Source organism: Amblyomma maculatum, chromosome 7 (assembly GCF_055883805.1).
Source record: "Amblyomma maculatum isolate TAMU_Amacu chromosome 7, ASM5588380v1, whole genome shotgun sequence".
NCBI classification, from domain to species: Eukaryota; Metazoa; Arthropoda; class Arachnida; order Ixodida; family Ixodidae; genus Amblyomma; species Amblyomma maculatum.
Window position 1 is genome coordinate 24,923,460 of NC_139350.1, and position 23,167 is coordinate 24,946,626.

General features: G+C 44.5%; 1 pseudogene; it reads right to left on the bottom strand.

Annotated features, from left to right (window-relative positions):
- Window positions 1-5,621: 5,621 nt before the first annotated feature.
- LOC146182826 (uncharacterized) lies at window positions 5,622-16,441 on the bottom strand (annotated as a pseudogene).
- Window positions 16,442-23,167: the final 6,726 nt, after the last annotated feature.

The window sequence follows — 23,167 nt, forward strand, 5'->3', positions numbered from 1 at the left end:
TCACTACGTCACTCTATTCGGCCCCGAGCGGTTGCAGACAGTTTCCTCGGTTTTCCGCTGGGTGGCATCGACAGTTGAAAGCGCGTTTTTTTAAATTCTCGTTTGGTTAAAGCCCATACGTTAACGCCCAGCTGCAATATCTCTCGGGGAAATATTTAAATGCCAAATGATTACTGGGCTCATGGGTAGCGTATACAGAGCCTGTGAAAGAGGGTGTCATCAGGCCGTATCGTGAAAAGGTTCCGTACGAACTTTGTTGAACGCCGCTGCCTCCTTTCTATATTCGTAGATGGCTTTTGTGGTTCCGATTTCAGCGTTCCGCCGATGGTTATTGCACATTTGTAATCTGCTCGTGCACTCTGGTGCCCATGCCAACACCATGCCCGGAAGCTCCATGCGTCGGCTAGCTTTGCCAAGGTGCCTCTATTGCCCCGGCGCAGTGTACTCCGGCGTTCGAGAAGACATTTTATCACAGCGCTAAGCTGTGTCTAGGCCTGTGTTTTGCATAGCGACTTGTTTCGCGCTGGGACCGAGCATCGAGGCTTGGCTCGCGCCGTTACTTGAGAAAAGTGAACTATTCGTTTGCACTGCGCGTGTCGGTGGAGAGGGGGAGTCCGGAGCAGACGATGACTATGTGCTGCGCCGACGGCTCGCCTTGGGCTGGGCAAAAAGCTCCTCTCGGTGCCCGTGCCCCAAAGAAAGAAGGATAAGAACAGAATCGAAGTTCGGTTGGACTGGATCTGCAGAAAATATTCCTCTCCAAATAAATCCATCAAAGTTTGCGAAATAAGCCTGAAGTTTTTGTGTCTGCAGAAAATATTCCTCTCCAAATAAATCCATCAAAGTTTGCGAAATAAGCCTGAAGTTTTTGTCGCTTTTCTTTGATTAAAAAATAGGCTGTGGCTAAAGGTACGTCGGACGGACCCGATCAATGTTCTTAGAGGTACGTCCGACGGACCCTGGTGCGTTTTTCTTTGGGTTACGTCGTGAAAGCCGGACGGATCTGGGAAATATTTTTTTAGGCGTACGGCGGACGGTCCGTCGTCCGACGGACCCGATTCATTTTCTCCAACATCGGAAATGCCAGACGTATCTGAGACTCCCGGATGTGTGATTTTGTGGTTGTAGAAAACCTTGGTAGCGATAGCCAAATTTAGCCAAATCGAAGTTGACACGAGGTGTGCGAGTTGCAAGAAGTATGCATGTACTGTCATGTGATGTACTGCATACGTGAAATGTGAAATGTAGTTTTGAGTCATCAGAGTTTTCTCACTATGATCTTTGATGAGATGCGTCACGTAACGCGTCGCTTTCCGCTCGTATTGAGGTTTAAATGCGCTTTGCGGTGCTACAAGTTCTACGTACATAATAGCGTCGCTGAAAAAGCTGGGTACCGCCGCCGTGTCTCTAGCCCAAGCATATCACGTCATATTTGTTCGCTGTACGACTGGAGGTGTAGGCGCCGCCCAGTCGAAACAAAAAACTACAGAACTGTGTCAAAAATACGAAATATCCTGTAGTTCTATCGTAACCATTAAATTTTGCTGTAGCTCTGTAGTAATTTTCTGTAGTTCTGTAGTTTTTCTGTAGTATATTTCTGTTGTCTGTAGTTCTGTAGCACTTTTCTGTTCTAACTACAGAAATGTCTGATGTTACGACAGAATTTTCTGTTGTCACAAAGCGTTTCCCGTCAAAAACCGCACAGAAAGTCTGTCGTAACATCAGAAAATTTTCTGTAGTATTTCCGACTGGGCGGTTTGTGCTTTCCGTGAGATGCTGTGATGTCCGGACAACGTCCTACAAGAGTGCTGTGATGTGTGCGCCGATGTCCGGACGGACATGGCCGTGTCCATTTATGATCGCCGATGTTCCACGTGGATGTCAGTGTTTACTATGTCAGTGGTAAGTCCAAAAATGTCGCGTAAAGAGAGCGTTGTGGAAATTTATTCACATGCGCTATGCAAGTCAGACGACAAAAAATCATCGACAATTTGTTGACAGACTGCACTACCGAGCTCAAAACTCGGAAAATGGCATTTCTACAAAGTACGCACCTATTGTTGGCATTTGTGTGTTTAGAAGCTCCAAAAAAAATAATAATAAACGGCAATACTTTAACCTGGCCTTGCATCAAGTTTTTGGGAGTGCACATGATACAGTTATCGCATGTTAAAGTGGACAGAAAATTAAGTACCCAGCCCACACTGCCGAGATGCGCATTACTACAGGCGAAATGGTTCAGGCTTCTGTAAAATATTAGCTGCCTGGCACAGCACCTTCCTAGATGTTCATGCTTTGTACTATTGTTGAAGGCCACTTTATCATTAATAAAGGAACGAATATGCTTTATGTGTTAATGACTAGTGCTTTTTTAATGCATTATGTTCATTTTTTTAGGTTTTCCTTAGTTTTTTGCTTTCTCATGCTAGACAAACACAAATGGGGCACTTTTAAACTTGTCAGCCCAAAGCTGAATATGAATATCTGCCATGCATGTGACAGCTGTAATGCTGGAAAGATTGACGTGTATAGGATGTATCTACACGCTGCGACATCTCAGCGGCACGTCCCGCTGCTTGCCCCAAGGTCGTGATATTTAATCCCAGTGATGGCAGCCGCACTTTGTTGGGGGTAAAATGCAACCGCATCTGTTTCCTGCGAGATGTCAATGCAATGTACAAAGCCCAGGTAGTCAACTTAATCTAAAGCTCTCCAGGACAGTATTATGTCACTTTAGGATGTGAAACCCTACATGCCGCAGGTAGGGTGTGTTGTTTTTTAGATTTTGTTACCTCTCATCCATGCTGCGCATTTGGCTAATTCTAGTTCTCAAGCAGTTGTTGAAGATTGAACCGAAGCAGTTCTTAGCATGGTTTCCTGCTTGGATTAATTTGCCAATTCCAGTTCTTTGAAGCTTGCATCAGTTCTGGACAGTTCAAATAGCACGCAGTTGAATTACAGGAGTGATGTGGATCATGCATTTATGTTCTGACAAATGTAAAGTAGTGGTTCCATCCATGCATGCATAGGTGCCCTTGAAAAAAAAATGTTAGGGTGTAAGATTACGACGCATATCAAGGGTCGTAAGAAGGCCATGTGGAGGCAATGTGATATTCTTGATGAAGGCTAAAATAAAATTTTACAACAACTGCTGTCTCATGCAGAAAAAAGTTGGCCATTTTGTGCATGATTAACTTACCATGAATAGATTCTTACTTAGATTATGATGTGATATATAATATCTGGTTTAGCATCCCAAAAACAACTACAGCTATGAGGGAGGCAAGAGCTGAGGGCTTCGGTATAATTTCGACCACCTGGGGTTCCTTTATATGCAATGACACCACACGGTACATGACAACCTATTGTTTTGTCACTATTGAAATGCCCCTGCTTTGGCCGGAATCAAATCTCCATTCAAGGGTTCTGCAGCCCAGTGCTCTAACTACACAGTCAAGCAGCAAAGGGCATGTCTTTACATTACCTTCTGGCTTGCGGTTTTCACAGAAGTAAGGAATACATGAAAAAGTAAATAGCAAAAACACTAGTTTTATTCCACCTTACATTTTTGCTTCAGCAAACATCCGTTAGGTAAAAATTGCTCACAATGTTTGCATGGAAAACATTAACTTACAAAAACAGAACAATACACTTATTGAACTCAGATTTTAAATGAAGAAGTTTGCATCTATACTGCTGCACTGCACTTGTAGCAAAACCATAAGCCCCCTCTGCTTTGGCCAATCATTGATGAATACACTTTGTGAAACCAATGAAGACAGAGCTCACATACCACAGATGGGTCGTCTCGCAACATATCTCTACATTTGTTGCATTTCAATTTTATGCTTTTCGCTTTGCTTCCACTGTTGCCAGCACTGCCATTGTCTGTAAAATATTTTTTTACACTGCTGAGATTAACATCCTCATTTATGATGGTATCTGGCATTCTTGATGGAATCACTTCCACATCCTCCTCACCTGGAAGAACGAAGAGAATGGGTTAGGCTTTGAACAGAGAAAAAATTATATACTTAACCTCTTCCTGTAAGGGTATGAAGTGCCAGCATTAATGGCTACTGTTGCAGACCCCACTGTGGATACTCGCTCATGTGTATGGAAGGTACTTAATGACTAATCCCTTAATTCGTGCTTCTGTTAGCTTACATATACTCATTAGCATACAGTCATGTGCTGCCCTATTATGCGGAAGACAGCCTGATGTGGACCTCTGTAAGCCTCACGTTGACCAAACGGTACAAGCGTGCCTGCGTGGCTTAGGAGTAGCCTTTCTTACTCGGGGCCCAAATGGCTTGGTGGGTTTGATTTTCATCTCACTCACCTATCTCAAATACAACTTTTATAAGCTCGAGTTGGCAGCTCCTGCCATGTCGTGTGACCTTGTCATGTCGCACAACCCACCGACTATTCAGTATGCGGTCATGTCACATGCCTCCTGCCAAAGCCATGCCTGTGGTTTTTTGCTCACAATGTCAGATCTGCTGGAGAACAGGGCCTTTAACATTGTTGAAATAATATTACAGCACAAACGGTGTAATAAGACTAATGAACAATAGAGAGGGCATCACAGTGCACAGACAGAAATTGCACAACCAACAAGCAATTAGGTGCACCATAGTCGGCCGAGGGCTACCGAGAAAATTTCACAATGCATTACAGAGGTTGAATAGAGGGGTTATATTGCCGCCATTGTACATATCAGCTTTCACAAAAGCCTAACTTTCGTTAATTCAAAGTATTTTTAGAATAATTATTATTTCTCACCGAGAAGTGTTTTTCCATGCAGTACTTCTTCTGTTGGACTTTGGGAAATCAGGCAGTGAATAATTCTTTGCTCCTTTTCATTCGAACCCAAATCTCGGAATGCCCGATGTTGTTTCACCACTTTCTGGCAGCCTTTCTGCCGCTTACACCTAAGGTCAGTTGTTTTTCCTACACCCTTTGGTCAGCCACGAGGCTTTAGTTTCGCAGGTAGTTCAACAATTTGTTTTGGTACATCACTGTTCGAATGTAGAGATGTGCAAGATGCTACATGATGCATTGACTGTGTTTTGGCATCACCATGGTCGCTTGTGGCTACTTCAGTTTCTGAGGAAGCTGCCTCAGTCATTTTTTGGTGTTTTTGTTCTTTCTGCACTTGTTAGTTCTCCTTTGGCCTCTATATCTTCGGCATAGAAGCCTAATCACAGTCATTTCTGCACCCTTTGGGCGGCCACGGGGTTTTATCTTTGTGGGTAAGCTGTAGATTTCCAAGCTCTTAAGTGCCACATTGCTATCAGAACACAGAGGGGCACCCTTTGATTTAAGGCAGTCTGCTCTTGATGATCTTCAGTCATCGTAGGAGGTTTGTTGTGCATTGTTTGTGTTTTGGATTCAGACTTTCTTACACGTACTTAAAGCTGTGGTAAAACCACTTCAGGCACATGTTGGTTTGTGGTATCTTGCTGCAGTTTGTGATTTTCATTTTCCTCTAATATTCTGCCAGGCTCTTCACTCTCTGACAAAATTACTTCAAGCATATATTGACTCACGTCACATTGCTGTAGTCTTTCATCCTCTTTATCGAATGCCTCATGTTGTTCTGGCATGAAACTTGGTACTTAATGATTTGCACAATAGCTAGCACGTTCATGAAACATTTCAGCAATTTCTATCAATCACCCTTCCTGCAATACCTTTGAAAGTGCCAACAAATCTTTTACATGTTTCAAGTACTTTTCTTCCGTTTCCTCAGCAGCAAGCTGGGCAATGTACTTGCATGTTGGGAATACTTCTCGGTATTTTCATGTTGAAACATTGGCCGGGCTGTTTTTGTCGCCTCCTGTGAGAAAGAAGATTCTACCAAGAAGTTTTCTTCCAGATGAAATGCTCTCTGGTGTGTGTAATAATAAGTTCTTGACCACCGTTCTTGAAATAGCTTTGTATCAAAGATAGTTATACCTGACATTTTTCTTACTGAAAAGATATGCCAACATGGCAGTTGCATTGCATTCCAGAAGGCACAAGTGCAAGTTGTCACTGTTGTAGATGTGTCCCCAGATGATAACTTGAACTTGAACACACCGTCTTCAGCCTTAAGAACCACCACTTTGGTTGAGAGGCTTATTTGCCCTTTCACCATTTTGAATGCATATGGGGTTAGGGCTGCCTCATAGATTCTTTCCTCAATGTTAGAAGATTGTTTACAGGGCCTATTGCAAACATTGTTCAGTGCTCTGTTGTCTCGCTCATCACTCAAAGCTTTCAGCACAGCAAAGAGGGAGAACAAAAACTCTTCAATGCAGCTGTTCCTCTTCACCACACTTTTCAATTTCACATTGAGGCACTCAATTCGGTTATTTGTAGTGTAATTGAAATTTCCCGTCATGAACTTTGGTCCTGTAAACCAATCGTCTTTTATTGGGCGCCAGTTCTTGTCGTAGTAATGCGGATTACCTTGACACTTTTGCATCAAATTCTTTTTCAAGCTCATCAAATGCTTCATTTGACTTCGACATTACCAGTTTTTTGCAGCAGTTCTAGAGCATGGTCTCTCTCTTCTGCTGTAATATTCATTTTGTTGAAGGCAATCTCTCTCCAGAATGTTCTGAAAGTATGGAAGATGCAGATGAGCACATTTGCACTTGGAAAGCTGTCTTTCAGTAGGTCACGTTCCAAGAGATTCTTGTCAGCCATTATGCATTTCACCTTAGTGCACGATGTTTTCAGCTCTTTGAATTTCTCTGTCATCCATTTTAGGTTAGTGGCAGTTTCAATGACTAAAATAGCCACACACACAGTTTCTTTCTCACCATTAGAGTATTCAACGAGGATAACATAAACAGGTGTCCGTATCTCAAGTAGCTTGTAAGTGGCATCACTGGCCAGAAACTCTGGAAAGGCAGCCATGTTGCGCTGCATAGAATCGTTTGATGGTAGGATTCCTTTAAGGTGGTTGTTATTTGCCGAAATGTGGTAGCTTGTACCTGAAAAGCACATGACATGTTCAAAAAATGTCTAATTTGAAATTCACATAGCAAGGTATTTGTAGGTAAGTTTGTTAGAAAAATTAATAACGCTCTTGTAATGTTCAGACACTTTGACAACATTGTTCATATTGTGTGTAAATTCTTCTATATATAGGTGATGACTTTGCTACAAGTGGCTTGCATGCTCATTAGAAGGGATTTTTTTCTGATTCTTTCCAATTATAGTGACGGTAATTGTCATCCCATCTCTCTCCCGGTTCCATACTGTGCACAGCATTTCTAGATACCCGCTAGGCAGCTTGCAGGCCTAAATTTGACCCGGAAGTAATGGAATAAATAGCAGGAATCCCTTAAAATTTAAATATAAGGTGTATTTGATAACCAGCATAGTAAACTAAATTTCATTGCGAGACTTGCTATTTACCTATGTATGAGAAAGGCTTTATACTGAAGCAATATAAATAGGTATGCTGCAACACTGGTGATATTACCAAGCATTGCACATGTATGCACTAGAGATATGGCACCAAAAGTAACTGACTAGCTTTGCTTGTTGCACTCTTGGCAGATACTGGTATTCACTTATCTTGTTAGGGCTATGCACGTGACTTGTTGATGTATGTGCATGTTTATACCTTTTATGTTTTCGAAAACTTTCATCAATAAGGTCTTACCATACTCCTTCAGCAGGAGGAGTGCTGTTTGGACAAGGTCGTTTCTTGTTTCTGGCTTGGATATACTGGCTGCATTACTTAGATCTTTGAGTAGAACAAGTTTTCCTGTTGCTTCTTCAATGCGTTTTTTTACAAGCTTCTTGTTTGCTTGCAAGGCAAGACGTTCAGCGGCATCACTCCTGGCAGTTGCTTCCCGCAGTGCCAGACTTTGTGGCAGGTGATCATAAAGTGCCTGCAAAAAATAAGCCCTCGGAACTTTAGAGAGCAATAAAAGATGCACTCGTGTTAAGTTGATTGGATTGCCATCTAAGAAGGATACCATGTACTAATTCTTTCCAAAAAGACGGTTGTCATTCCAGTCTGTTCATATTTATTTTGCAAGAGGCATACAGGTAAGCAAAAGCGCACAGGAACCGCGAAACAAACAAAACACTCCTGAACACGCCGCATGCGCGCGCGTAAATCACTGTGGGCTGGCACGCGACGCGAAAACGCATCCACACTGAGTAGGTTTCGCCGCTGAGCCGCAAGATGGCAACTCTGCTCGATCTCGAGGCCTCAGCACGACGTGGCGGCTGAGTCGGTGATAGCGCCGCTGCCATATAACGCACGTTTTGACAAGTGGGCCTGCTTCTTGATGTTGTGGCATCGTCCGTGTGAGATATGGAGTTTACATAAACAGCTGTATGTCATATCAGTCATAAATACGAAGTTATCTATGAGCTTGGCCACACTATAGTTTCAAAATAAACATTCGTTGATACAAGTGCGTATGGATTCGCTAGCTCAGAAATAAAAACTCCGTCAATGTTACTAAACATGCCGCGTTAATTAGGGCGACAAACTCTTTAAACAACAGTTTTTCGAATATTCACATTTTATTTTATGGCATGTCTCAGCGCAGCCATTGAGTGTATATAATGTTCACATGCTCAATGCCGAGTACATAACTGCTTGTTTGTCTTCAGCGTATATCATGAGGCAGACAGGCAACTGTATGCTAGCTACTGTTCGAAATAGTAGCGAAACGGCCATTTTGGCCTAATGAAACAGGCGAAATTAACACTCGAGGTGTCTTCTTTGCACTACCGTGAGAAGAGCGCGTGATCATGTAGGTAGAAGACATCTGTAAAGAAATGATTGCGTTTGTTCAGATCCATAGCTGATCCCATTCGAAAAATTAAAATCCAACTAAAAAGTTAGCGCATTTCAGATATATCGCTCCCATTTACCCCGTTGAAAAATAAATACATTTCATTTCGTTATGTCGACGTGGTATGGCCAGGAAGTCGCGCTTATAGATCTTATCCTTCATTTTCTTTTTCAATTAACCTCGTGCTGATGAATCCGAATAAACTAGAGCTGAAGCTGCTGAACGACAGCCGTAACGAAAACTGCACGCGGTGAAATACAGGCGGTATAGGCAGTTATTAATAACAGAAAGGCATCTCTCATAGCCTGAGTCGCTTTGGGACGTTAAACCTAACAATTAAATCAAAGTAATAAGAGGAAGGGCTCCCTCATTTGCGCGTCCACCTTAAAAGATACCACCATACGTTTCATATCAGCTTCGTGTTTAAACACTGCAGAACTTTCGTGCAGCTGCGAAGGCATAAATTTAATGCGAATCGTGAGCATGAATACACTAACGACGCATATTTTTTTTTTTTTTCGATAAAATACGTCGCTCAGAATCCGCTTGGGTAAGTCAAAACGTCGTACAAACCGATGTCGCGAGCCAAAAAACAGTTTATTGATTTTCACATCTCGGAACAACAAAAAAATTTGTTTTCTGCTCGCATCAGCACGCTTCAAACCAATAGGGTCGCCCGCGCGGTGAAGAGCTACCACCGGCTCGCTGCTTCTTAAACAGGCCGCGTGGCGCCGCCACTGTCGGTGGAACGACCATACACGGCCGGTCTCGGGGGAGAGCGCGCGCTCTTTCTTACGGCCTTCTCAATCGCCGCGGGAACAATGGGAACTTTTCTCCTTGAGTTGCGCTCTCCGCCACCGCAAGGGGCGCGACCTGCTCACTGTTCGCTCCGCGTCTGCCTCAGCGGCGGCGGGTGGCTTTTGCTTGGTTGCGCGCTGTCACTCGCGAGTTTCGTGGTGAGTGCAGCCCCGAAATTAAAGAACACAGAAGGTAGATGCTGCAGCGGCATGTCGTCAACATACTACACACGTGAACGGATATAAAAAACACTGTCGTTCAGCAAACGTTCGACAAGCATGGCATACATTGCGGCATGGTAGCTACTTTTGTCCATTTTAATCCGATTTTTTCCCAAGCCAAGCCTGTACAAGAATAGGAAAAAAAAAACTGAATGAGAAGTGATCACATCGAAGCTTCTTCAAGGCTAACATGACAGCAACTCGTCTGTTGCAGCAAAACCGTCTTTACCGCTAGATGCGAAACCATTCATGTAACATCGAAGATGAAAATAATTTCATAAAAATGTAATTTAAATTGCAAAATGCTTGCATGATATGAAGTATTAGTATAACAGTCAAAGTAAACGTTGTAGGGTTGAGTTTTAAATGTTATTACAATTCATATATTAGCCAATGTCTGGTATTATAAACATTATTTTAATTTTGCAAATAAACATTGTTTTAATGAAATTTTTACATGATATTAGGCTTGTTATGACAGCAATAAAAATGATTTGATATTAATGACACCACTTGTGCTCGAAGTGGTAAAAAGAGGCCAATAAATGATGAAGGTGATACTCGATGCAGTGACTTACAAATGACTTCACCTGCTATATCGAAAGTATGCAAGAAACTTCTAAAGCGTTAAAGAAGGACACTCTCACTGAAGACTCATTTCAAGCCCTATATAGCGACCCATTGAGGCTCTATTCGGGAAAGTAAGGTTAATGTGCGGAAGGGAATGACATATGCTAGATGCGATGGCCGTAACAGCTAGCGGCACATGACTACATTGCCAAGACGGACGTTTCATCTGAGAGCAAAATCAAGGCACTGAAGGAAGTGGCATCTCCTACCATCCCATTTCCCACTGTCACGTATTCCGGTTTACCTTACGCCGCTGGGTATATCGTTTAGTTAATCAACTTCGGGTGGGACGCTTGCGCTATTCTTCTTAAAACTATCGAAAGAAGCAGACCCATGTAGTACGCTCTTCTACGCGGACAATATTCTAGTGGACTGCATTATCCGAAACTAGAGCTTGTTGCCCCATTGGACAAGCTTATTTTTTTTTTTTTCGAAAAAGCTGCCGTGCACCTACTATACACACAAATGTTCTCGAAGTACTTAAGATCCTGATTCAGTCAGCATTTCAGAATTCAACACTGAGTTGCCCGAAAGGAATTGACAACTGCTATGTTATTAGGTCCGCTTCTTTGATATTTGAAACATTTCTCAGAATTCTTCTTCTCAATTAATTATACCAGGAAAGTGACAGAGAAGACCGAGAGGCCAACTCCTTATGTGCACAAGCCGTGCAGGAAGATTTTGAGACTGAATTTTCCAGACGCAGGTCGCATTTTGATGAATTAATGAACATATATGTGCAATGTGTAACTTTGAAGGACAATTTTTTTATTGTTTGCCGCTCTTTTCGATTCTGCTTAACTGTTTATGCCCATTTCCATGAATAAAAGTATATCGCGAGACTGCATATATATCTTCGGTCTTTCATCGACTGATATGTTTTTAACGAAGCTAGAACAGCCCACTCCACTAGACAAGTGAAGTTTTTACTATATGAATAAATTTTTGTTCTTTACTCTGAATCTGAGACGCGCCATGAATTTTTGCCGGCGCCTCTTCTGATCTAAACGAAAACGGTAGCCAACAGTTCACCATGCACTCAAGTGAGGTCGCGCTACACCTGCTTAAAACATTCGAAGGCACATTGCATAGCCTGGCAAATTTATTTTTGTACAAAACGTAGGGGTAAAAAATGTTGAAGTGTACCCGAAGCTTCATTCGACCGTGCACGGCCGCACTGACGAAGGAGCGCGCGCGTGAGCGGATTGTTGACTGTATTTTATTCCTCGTACACGATAAATGTTCGATGTTGATTACGGACTTTGTATAAACCATAAGGGGCGAAATGTCAGGACCTACCGGTTGCAACTGACGTGGGCAGAGCTTAAAGCGAGCGCGCGTTTCCCTTGCGCGTGAACGGCTGTAGCAGAGGAGCAGCAGTGGGGCGGTGGCGACCCCACCGAGGCGCGGCGGGCGGTGGAAACAGACCCCATTGGAGAGGCCGTAAGAGAAGAGAAGCGCTCTCTCCCTCGAGACCGGCCGTGGACCATATTAGAGTCCCTAGAAGTATTTGCTAGTCTGCCGTCCGAGCGGGGTTCCCTACGGAACCGGTTGGCCGCTTCTAGGATGAAAGCGCAGGGGGCGCTGCACGCATTCGGAGCGTGGTCGCGTTGTGTACGTGGTGCTGTGGCGGTTGTGCCGTACTTCGAGTCTGCGCCGCGCTGATCCGTTGGTGCCGTGGCAAGGCTCGTGCACCACGTGCACTTCTTTTCGCTCGCGAGCCGGAATGCGCGCAAATTAGCTAGCATGTGTGCAAGTGTGCCTTTTTTATGGATATGTGATCGCGTCATGTCCAGAAAACGGGGTAAGCGTGATAGCACGTGTTTCTTGCCCGGGTGCAAGAGCGGGTAGATCTCGTGCAAGGTGAAATGCTCTCTCTTCAGGACACCGAAAGACGAAGGGAAGAGGCAAGAGTGGGAGCGCAACATATCAAGCTCGGCGGCAAAGGCAATAACATTGTTTATTGCCTCAGCTAGGGCATAAAGGAATATGTAAAACAAAAATTAAAAGGCGTAATAAATGGAAGAAAATAGGTTGGCTGTGTTCTAATAAAGTTCAAGAAAGAACGATGATAACGCCCTTGCGTGCAAGCAATGTACGAAGAGGGGTTGCTCGGCGAAAGGCCCACTGCCATCAGGTGCCGATATTGTCGGCTTCAGTGGCGGGCAAACCCACAAGTGGTGAATATCTTCCTCATTATTTCGTGAGTTGCAGACAGGAAATTCTGGACGTTGATATAAATATCGGAGGATCCGGATCGGGGTTGCCCTCACATTACTGTAACACGATGCTAGTGTCGACGTTTGTGAGCGACACTTCAAACCCTAGCTGCTTTATTGAGCGAAGTTTTAAGACAGGTAAAGATAATTGAGATTCCCCGGGATGTTACGCAACTCACGAAGGATACCATCTCAACGCTGTTTCCTGACACTCCAAAATACCTGTTGCAACCCCTGCCTCTCAAGAGAAAGGAGCGCAACTTGTACGAGCAAAAACAGTCAGCAGGGAGACCTGCAGAGAAAGAAAAAAAGCGCACTGATCCTGAAGCATCAGTGGAGCCAGTTGAAGAATACAGCGGTGGTGGATCGTGTGACGCGAGCCTGCTCCAGGAATGCAGAAAGCTGCATGCCACCGCCACTGGGGACAAATGTCGATCTTTCTGATGTTGAGCAATTAACATTCGCATAGTGCCACTCAAGCGAGGACGAATCTCCGGAGGCAATCTACGCAAATCGGAGAGTTCTGTTCTATTACAGTGATACAGGTGAAGCTGCCATGAATGCTGCTGTGTGCATTCGAGAAAACAAAGTCAAGGAGATAGCTGTAAAGTCTACAGAAGAGGTAATTAATCTTCTTCAGGACATTGCGAAACTCAGCTTGTGTCCTGGCAGCGGATTGAAGCCTATTACCAAGACCATTCCCTCCTACAATGGGCGTTAATTAATTTGCGACGAACAGTACCATTATTTCTGATGCAGCATGCATATAGCCTGCAAATACTTGCGAAAGTTAACTCAGAACACCCTGTCAAGAAGAAGAAAAAATTAAGAAACAGACTTTTAAGTCTCGAGCAGTTTGTCGTACGAAGGACAAGGTGGCAAAGCTGGTAAAAGCTCTAGGTGAAATGAAAAATGAAAATGAACACCTTTCAAGGACAGAGTTTGAAAGAAGTGTTAGTGCCCTTCCTCTCAACTAACAGCTGACTGTTAAAATATGTTTTAGAGGTTGCAAAACGCAAGTCAACAAAAGTGATGGCATACTCTGATGAGTGGCTACTAGGCTTCCTAAGCACCAAAGAATGCCTATCAGCAGTTTGCCTGAAGCGCGATGCGATTTGAAGGGCTCGGGTTCCCATCTTGCGTGCTTTAATTGTGCATGCATCCGAAACTTTCTAGTTCTACATACGTGTTATAACTAATTTTATATACGATTCCTTACCTTACACTAACTTGTCGCCAAAGACATCAGATTGAGGTTGCGCTTCACATATTGTACAAGGCCGCCCTTAACGTCCCTGTACATACGTCCACGGAGCGCCTATACTCTACGGGGCTGTTCTTGCCCCTGGGAGACCTCATACAACAACATCGCGACCGGCAAATGGCACGTCTTTCTAGCACCAAACAAGGACATTGGATGCTACAGCAGGTTGCACTCAAACCTATAGACCTCCCTATAATTACCCTTCCTTCTTAACTCCCGGATAACCTCAGAATAATCCCCATTCCAAAAAACGTTGCACCCGACACTAACACAGGCAGACGTTCCGCTCGCGTTTCCAACCATGTTCACCCGACAGATTCCACGATCATCTACACAGATGCATCACGAACTAACGTCGGAGCGGCTGCTTACTCAATTCAGAGCTGTAGCGATGTAGTGACGCATACCCTCGGTCCTTACATAGATCCTCCTCCTACAGCGACTCTCGAGACCCTACCAATAGTTACCAGTATTCAAGACCTCGCACAAGCACCCCCTAACCCTTCAGCATATACCATATACACTGATTCAATACAAGCTATACGCGCCATTCACACGGGTCGCATTCCTGAAGAACTACACGATGATCTACACAGAGCTCTTACCAAACTACGTCCCCACACTGTAACACTGAGGTGGATTCCTGGTCACGCTGGAATCCCAGGCAATGAGGTAGTGCATCGCCTCGCCCGCGAACTTCAACACCGGGCGCCTGGGATTCCCTGGCCTTATCCACCAACGTGGGACACTACTCTTCACTACAAAAAAGAAATCAACGTTCGCTACGACAACATTAGAGAAACACTCCGTACACTTCCTCTTCCTGATAAATCTCTCACTACCACGCAAATCCGCATTCTTAGACGCATACAACTAAATACACTGCTTACTCCTGCCCGATCTTTTCTATACAGAATCATACGTTCCCCTGCATGCCCAAATTGCCCAGAACACTATGCAAACTTGGAGCATTGCATCTTTTCATGCCCTGTCGCCCTCCAATCTCCTCACTTTCCACACCCTCCTCCCCCAACGTGGCTGGCTTGGTTAGCCTCTGACCAGCTGCAAGATCAGTTGGCCTTGGTGACCCTGGCCCAGGACATTCTTAACGCTTAATGCAATGCGTTAAATAAAGTTGTTTCCTCCTCCTCCTAGCTAAACGTCCGAAGAAGTTAAGATGAAACTAAAGCGTGAATGAAAACGCCGGCGACAGCGCTCTGTTGCTCGCACACATGGTCCTTGGAGCCTAGAATGTGCGTCTAGTATAGTCCTCCATGCAAGCGAAATTGTTTGCACAAAATCCTTAGAAGTCTTCATTACAATACGGCACGGCGGTAGCTTCAGCAGGATAATAGGGTATAAAAAGCAGCTTCGTTTTTACATCGGCTCAGAGGCATGCGCGCAAAACTTCGCTCACGAAAAAAAAAAAAAAAATCGTATCTGTGGTTATGCCAACAACTCGGATGCGAATTCAATATTACGACTAAACTGATATCAAAGACTAAAGAGCGGCATCGCATATACAAGGCACCTGACAATGAGCATGCGGCGAATGCATTTCGAAGCGCACGGGCGCGCGCGTCGTCTGCTCCGTCGGCAGTGGCACTCCGCTTCACCGCAGCGATCATTCAGCGACCGCCTCCGTCGCGGCCGGCGGACGACAGACCAGCAACCTTTCTAGGCACCCTGTCCTAACCATATCGAACTCAGTCTACGGACTTCGGCGTCCGCCGGCATCGTCGTCCGATCGACCGCGAAAACACACGTCATTTTTCAATTTAATATTGCAAAATATAAAAAATTTTTTGAAAACAAGATCAAACACGCATAACAAAAAGTCAAAGCTCCAGCATTTGATTGGAAGCACAACACGGTAATCGAACTCAGCCACCCTTACTTAGCGAGCCTAGAAAAGACCCCCAGTGCTCAAGAAAAAACACTTTCTTGAAATGAAACCCAATGTTAGGAAAGAATAGCATGCTTTAAGTATTGTAACTCGTTGCTCTCCTCCATCTTAACTGTTTATCTAAGTATGCAATATTGCTACCGAAAGCACGGTAATATTTAAAAGCCTTCTCTGGTCTTCCGTTCTCTCGTCACTACGTCACACTATTCGGCCCCGAGCGGTTGCAGTCAGTTTCCTCGGTTTTCCGCTGGGTGGCATCGACAGTTGAAAGCGCGTTTTTTTTAAATTCTCGTTTGGTTAAAGCCCATACGTTAACGCCCAGCTGCAATATCTCTCGGGGAAATATTTAAATGCCAAATGATTACTGGGCTCGTGGGTAGCGTATACAGAGCCTGTGAAAGAGGGTGTCATCAGGCCGTATCGTGAAAAGGTTCCGTACGAACTTTGTTGAACGCCGCTGCCTTCTTTCCATATTCGTAGATGGCTTTTGCAGTTCCGATTTCAGCGTTCCGCCGATGGTTATTGTACATTTTTAATCTGCTCGTGCACTCTGGTGCCCATGCCAACACCATGCCCGGAAGCTCCATGCGTCGGCTAGCTTTGCCAAGCTGCCTCTATTTCCCCGGCGCAGTGTACTCCGGCGTTTGAGAAGACATTTCATCACGGCGCTAAGCTCTTTCAAGGCCTGTGTTTTGCATAGCGGATTGTTTCGCGCTCGGACCAAGCTTCGAGGCTTGGCTCGCGCCGTTACTCGAGAAAAGTGAACTATTCGTTTGAACTGCGCGTGTCGGTGGGGAGCGGGGGTCCGGAGCAGACGATGACTGTGTGCTGCGCCGACGGCTCGCCTTAAGCTGGGCAAAAAGCTCCTCTCGGTGCCCGTGCCCCAAAGGAAGAAGGATAACAAGAGAATCAAAGTTCGGTTGGACTGAATCTGTAGAAAAGATACCTCTCCGAATAATTCCATCAAAGTTTGCGAAATAAGCCTGAAATTTTCTGTCGCTTTTCTTTGATTAAAAAATAGGCTGTGGCTAAAGGTACGTCCGACGGACCCGATCAGTGGTCTTAAAGGTACGTCCGACGGACCCGGTGCGTTTTTCTTCGGGATCCGTCGGACGGGTCGGACGGATCCGGGAAATATTTTTCAGAGGTACGGCGGACGGACCCGATCGGTAGGGTTCTTCCGACGGACCCAACGCATTTTTCTCCGATATGGGCCTTGGGATCCGTCGGGAAAGCCGGACGGATCCGAGATCCCCAGATGTGGTTGTAGCAACAACATGGTAGCCATATGTAGCCAAATCGAAGTTGGTATGAGGTGTACGCATGGTGTACATACGTACGAGGTGCAAGAAGTATGTATACATACTGCATGCGTGAAATGTGAAATTACAAAGAATAGTACAGTGGCAAGAATAGTGCCTAGAATGGGTGATATACTACGTGATGGCATGATGATAGGTTTACGTGAGTTGGACCGCGGCAGGGTGGCAAGCACGACCAGAGCGCAAGCGCATGTAATCGCGGTGTTGACGGCCAGCCCGCAGCCCGCACGCCCGCTCATTTGGTCCTCGTTATCATGTGGATTAACGTCTACGACGGTCGTTATGTAGTTTTGATTCTTCAAAGTTTCCTCACTTCCATATGTGATGAGATGCGTCACGTAACGCATCGCTTTCTGCTCGCATTGAGGTTTGGTGCTGCAAGTTCTACGTAGTACATATACAAGCGGCACTGAAAAAGCTGGGTGCCGCCAGCGTGTCTCTAGCCCAAGCATCGCGTCATTCGAGTTTGTTGCAGGTGTGGTTTGTGCTTACCGTGAGATGCTGTGATGTACGGATTACGTCCTACTAGAGTGCTGTGTGAGACTACGAAGAGTGCTGTGATGAGTGCGCCGATGTCCGGACGGACATCAGTGTGTCCGTTTATGATCGGCGATGTTGCACGTGCATGTCAGTGTTTATTAGGTGCAGTGGTAATTTATTTACACGCGCCGTGCAACAGACGAAAATAAGTCATCGACAATTTGTTAGCCTGTACTACAGAGCTCAAAACTCAGAAAATGGGAATGCACATGATGCAGTTTTCGCATGTTGGAGTAGACCGAAAAATAAGTGCCCAGCCCACACCGCCGGGATGCGCATTCCTACAGGTAAAATGGTTCAGGTTTCTGTAAAATAGCTGCCTGGCACAGCACCTTTCGAAATTTTCAGGCTTTGTACTATTGTTGAAGGCCACTTTATCATTAATAAAGGAACGAATATGCTTTATGTGTTAATGACTAGTGTTTTTTCAACATATTATGTTCATTTTTTTTCGCTTTTCCTTAATTTCCTTTGTTTTTCATGCTAGAAAAACACAAATAGTACACTTTTAAACTTGTCAGTCCAAAGCTGAACATGAATATCTGCCATGCATGTGACAGCTTTAATGCTAGAAAGGTTGACATGTATAGCATGTACGTACACGCTGCGACATCTTAGTGGCACGTTCGGCTACTTGCCCCAAGGTCGTGATGTTTAATACCAGTGATGGCAGTCGCACTTTGGTGCAGGTGAAATGCAAATGCTTCTGTTTTCTGCAAGATGTCAATGCAAAGTACGAAGCCTGGGCAGTCAAATTAGTCTGGAGCTCTCCACTACGTTATTCTTCATAGCTACATATGTCACTTTAGGATGTGAAACCCTACATGCCACAGGTAGGCTGCATTGTTTTTTAGATTTTGTAACCTCTCATCAATGTTTTGCAACATTTGGCTAATTTTAGTTCCCAAACAGTTGCTAAAGATGAAACTGAAGCAGTTCTTGGCATGGTTTGCTGCTTAGATTAATTTTCTAATTGCAGTTCTTTGAAACTTGCATCAATGCTGGACAGTTCAAATAGCAAGCAGTTGAATTACAGAAATGATGTGGATCATGCATTTCAGTTCTGACAAGTGGAAAGTAATGGTCCCCTCCTTGCATGCATAGGTGCCTTTAGACAAATACATACTCGGGTGTGTGATTGTGACGCATATCAAGGGTCAACAGAAAGCCATGTGGAGCCAGTGTGATATTCTTCATGAAGGCTAAAGTAAAATTGTACAACAGCTGCTGTACCATGCAGAAAAAAATTGATCATTTAGTGTATGATTAACTGACCATGAATAGCATCTTACTCAGAGTATGATGTGATATATATCTGGTTTAGCATCCCAAAATAACTACGGCTATGAGGAACACAATAGTTGAGGGCTCCGGTATAATTTCGACCACCTGGGGTTCTTTTACATGCACTGACACCACACGGTGCATGACAGCCTATTGTTTCGCCTCTATTGAAATGCCTCTGCTGTGGCTGGAACCAAATCTGCATCTTTGGGTTCAGCAGCCAAGCACTAACTACTGAGCCAGCACAATGGGGCCAAGTATCAAAATGCATGCCATTACATTTCCTTCTAGCCTGTGGTTTTCTTCACAGAACTAATGTATACAAGAAAAAGTAAATAGCAATAAAACATTAGTTTTATTGCACATTATATTCACATTTCAGCAAACATTCTCTAGGAAAAAATTTCTCATAATGTTTGCATGGAAACCATGAACATCTTACAAAAACAAAACAATGCACTTACTCCACTCCAATTATTAATGGGCAAGGTTGCATCTATGCTACTACACTGCACTTATCACAAAACCACAAGCCCCATCTGCTTTGGCCAATCACTTGATGAAACTAACGGAGACAGATGTTTCACACCACAGACTGGTCGTCTCGCAACATATCTCTGCATATGTTACATTTCAATTTCATGCCTTTCCACTTAGCTTCAACTGTTGCCAGCATTACTAGTTACCCATCTTTTCTGAAATTCCTTTTTTACGCTGTTGGGATCAGCATCCTTGTTAACGATGGTCTCTGGAATTTTCGATGCTATCATTTTCACATCTTCCTCATCTGGAAGAACGAAGGAAATGACAAGCGTTGAGCAGAAAAAAAATTAGGGAGGCTCCTAATCTCCACCTTTAAGGGTATGGTGTGCCAGCATTAATGGTTCTTGTCTGCAGATCCCACTGTGGATTCCCGTTAATTTACATGCCCTTTGCTACAAACATAATTACTAATTCCTTAATTCATGTCTCTGTTATCTCAGATATACTCATTAGCATACGGTCGTAGGCTGCCCTGTTAGGTGATAGACAACCTGGCATAGACCTCTGTAAGCCTCAACCTTTCTTAATTGGAGCTGAAACGTCGCAGAACATATTTCAAATATAACTTTGTAAGCTTGACTTAACAGCTCCTGCCATGTCGTGTGGCCTCGTGACATTTGGCTCGTGGCACTTTTGGCTTGTGCACAGGGGTCATCTGTTAAATACTGGTTAACATGCATGACAAATACATTTTCACACAAACTGGTGGCAAATGGTCAAGTGGTGCACTGCAGATTCTGAAATGTATACCTAATATGCATGCAAGGATCGCACCATCACATAACATGATCAAGAGTTCTATCAGTACCTGTAGTTACATAGCATTTCAATGCCCATTAAAGGACCACCTCAGACAATGGTTGTTGTTACCACAAGACCTATTCTAACAGCGTACTGACACCATTCCACTGAGCGATGGACATGTATATGCACACCCTAGATAGCTCATGATTGTGGATCTCATTTATTTCTACGACTTCCAAGGAGTTCCTGTCGTCAGAAACCCTACACTTTATGAAATCGGGACAGTTGTCTTGAAAGGTGATGAAAAGAAATAACTAGGTTACCTTGACGCAATGCTAAATTACAGAGGGTGAATATGCTGCATGAAGATACCAAGAAGCTTGTACAAAGAAAAGTGAGAGTGAAATGGCAGGATTTTTGAAACAATGAAATAAACTACAAACTATACTTGTCAAACCTGTCATTAAGGAATGGAAATCATGCAGTAATCAAAAACACAACATGGAGGCCATTTTAGGTCATCTTCACAAAACACATATCCACACTCACACACACAGCTTCATACTTATGAAAGAGGACAAACCAATATGCAAGGAGTGTGGAGATGAACTAACAATAAACCATATCTTACACGTGCGCCAGAGTCGAGAAAATAAGAGGAAACATTTTGTACAATTTTGCAACAGATCCTTTTCCATACCAGCATGATTCTAGGAGAGATGTGAAAATTTCCTGCATTTTTGGTTTCCTAAAATGTTCCTAAACAAGCTACATCCTAAAGAACATTTTAGTCATTACACACAAAATAAATACATTACACCTTGTTCTTGGTGCATGGCAGCATTAGTTGCTTATGCACCATAAAAATCAATACAATGCTGTAAGGTATACCTTGGTTAGCTATGTTATATGAGACAAGCTTTCGGTCTGGTGTGGTCCTTATTCACGTGACAGCGCTGTCATGAGGGTCTATGTCCCAGCGATCGGAAAGTGACCTATTCCAATAATTCTACAAACTGAAGGCGATTCTACAGATTTCTAAAGACTGGAGTGCTCAACTGTTTTATCAACGTCCGCCTGCTTTGACAGCCTGGAGTGAAACTGTTGAAGAGAATACATTTTTGAACATTTAACGCGTTTCTGAAGGCGTTGCTTTCAATTACGGGGCCCACAAAAAGCAGCTGAATGTCAAACGCCGCCTAGGTAGGCTTTCTAGCAAGACAGCGGTGTAGCGTGGAAAATCGCTCCGCCGGTCCATCGCTGGCGCCGCTGACTTGACAGGCGAACTGTTCAAACTTATAGCTACAGACCACACCTGAAACACTGAATTGCGCATGATCAAGGCAGAATTTCTCTAACACTGAGCACTGGTAACTATCGATTTCGCGCCCAATATTGTGAAAATCTGTCCTCTCTTCGATCATTGATACGTCCACGGTTGAACATTTATGCGCCTCGGGGTAGGCCAGCCGTTGGAACATGGATGCGTGGTTGTAGCAACGATCACTTGCATGGCACACTCTGCAAAATTCCAAGAGTCAGCTTCTGCAACGAAATGTGCAGCGCACATTTTCTACCGCGTACCTAAGTCCGGCGATGCATGCATATCGATCCCGATCGTTTCAAAGCTGCGCGGCCGTTCAGTCGGGTCACGCTAACCTCGAGCATGCGGAGGTTTAAACTACATGTACGCAAAATTCAACGACAAGAAAAAGATGCAGGCTAAGCACAAAGAACATTGCTGTTCACATGGAAATCGGATCATTCGCGCTTCCGTCTTTCCGGTTGTGCACTCTTGCGGTGCGGTGCAGTAGGTCTTCGCCTCGACGAGTCGATGTGCAGCTCGCCGCAGTAGCAGCGCAGGCCTCTAGTAGATTCGGCATGTCTTCTGCCACGACTCTGAGGTAGAATTTAAACGAAGAATTTAGCTAGAAACATCCTGTTTCCTCGGTCTGCATGTGAGGAACAAGCATAATGCCATTTCACATACATACTTTGGACTGCTGAATGTTCTGCACGGCGAGGTGTGTGTGTGTTGTGCCAGCGCTAGATCTTCGGAGGTCGATGAATGCTAGGAATAGCTCGCTCGCATTACGGGCAGATCGAGGTGATAGTTTAGTGCGAAGCGAAAGCTGCTCGTGAATGTGCGTATCTCGATGCCAGCTGGTGGAGCTGGTGCAGTACGTAGCATCGCCTGCAGCTATGTGCGTGACAGCGATGCTTGCCGTACACAACCCTAAGTGAAGACCGTATTCTATGTTAGAACGGATGCACTCTTCGTAGCACCTCATCGAGAGTCCGGCTAGCTGATATCATAGAGGATAAGATCATTCACGCGTAGCAAGCGGAATGTGGCCGCGTTCGACGTGCATATAGCCATGAGCCTGTATATCGACGTCCGCCGTATCTTTACAAGAATCGAATGGATACGTCGGACGTACCTTTAGACACTTCGTAAAAAATAGGCTGTGGCTAAAGGTACATCGGACGGACCCGATCAATGTTCTTAGAGGTACGTCCGACGGACCCGGTGCGTTTTTCTTCGGGGTAAGTCGTGAAAGCCGGACGGATCCGGGAAATAATTTTTTAGGCGCACGGCGGACGGACCGATCGGTGGGGTTCTGGTTTACGTCCGACAGGCCCGATTCATTTTTTCCGGGATACGCAAGGGAGAAGGACCTTGGGATACATCGGAAATGCTGGGCGGTTCCGAGACTCCCGGATGTGTGATTGTTGTGGTTGTAGCAAATCTTGGTAGCGACAGCCAAATGTAGCCAAATCGATGTTGACACGAGGTGTGCGAGGTGCAAGAAGTATGTATGTGCTACCATGCATATGTGATGTACTGCATACGTGAAACATGAAATGTAGTTTTGATTC